Below are 849 nucleotides of genomic sequence, written 5' to 3' on the forward strand. Positions count from 1 at the left end.
GGTGACTTTACTGCACCTACTCCCGACTTCTATGGGAGAAGCATCTCTATCCCTGCCATTGGAGCAAACAACTTTGAGCTTAAGCCTCAATTAGTTTCTCTAATGCAACAGAATTGCAAGTTCCATGCACTTCCATTGGAAGATCCTCATTAGTTTTTAGCTGAGTTCTTGCAAATCTATGACACTGTCAAGACCAATGAGGTTGACCCTGAGGTCTACAGACTTATGCTATTCCCTTTTGCTATAAGAGACAGAGCTAGGATATGGTTGGACTCACAACCTAAAGAAAGCTTGAACTCTTGGGAAAAGCTAGTCAATGCCTTCTTAGCAAAGTTCTTTCCACCTCAAAAATTGAGTAAGCTTAGAGTGAAAGTCCAAACCTTCAGACAGAAGGAAGGTGAATCCCTCTATGAAGCTTGGGAAAGATACAAACAATTGATGAGAAAGTGTCCTTCTAACATGCTTTCTGAATGGAGCATCATAGGTATCTTCTATGATGGTCTGTCTGAACTGTCCAAGATGTCATTGGACAACTCTGCTGGAGGATCTCTTCATCTGAAGAAGACGCCTACAGAAGCTCAAGAACTCATTGAAATGGTTGCAAATAACCAATTCATGTACACTTCTGAAAGGAACCCTGTGAACAATGGGACGAATCAGAAGAAAGAAATTCTTGAGATTGATACTCTGAATGCCATATTGGCTCAGAACAAAATATTGACTCAGCAAGTCAATTTGATTTCTCAAAGTCTGTCTGGAATGCAAGCTACACCAGGCAGTACTAAGGATGCTTTATCTGAAGAATAAGCTTATGATCCTGAGAACCCTTCAATGGAAGAGGTGAATTAC

The 849-nt window shown here is 40.8% G+C and overlaps 1 non-coding gene across 1 annotated transcript; it reads right to left on the reverse strand.

The window, feature by feature from the left end:
- Nucleotides 1-357: 357 nt before the first annotated feature.
- On the reverse strand, nucleotides 358-465 carry LOC130984357 (small nucleolar RNA R71). The gene has a single exon (XR_009088297.1). It is a non-coding gene; the product is annotated as a small nucleolar RNA R71 (small nucleolar RNA).
- Between the last annotated feature and the right edge of the window lie 384 nt (nucleotides 466-849).

The sequence above is a fragment of the Arachis stenosperma genome, chromosome 5 (genome assembly GCF_014773155.1).
Source record: "Arachis stenosperma cultivar V10309 chromosome 5, arast.V10309.gnm1.PFL2, whole genome shotgun sequence".
In the NCBI taxonomy this organism is placed as follows: domain Eukaryota; kingdom Viridiplantae; phylum Streptophyta; class Magnoliopsida; order Fabales; family Fabaceae; genus Arachis; species Arachis stenosperma.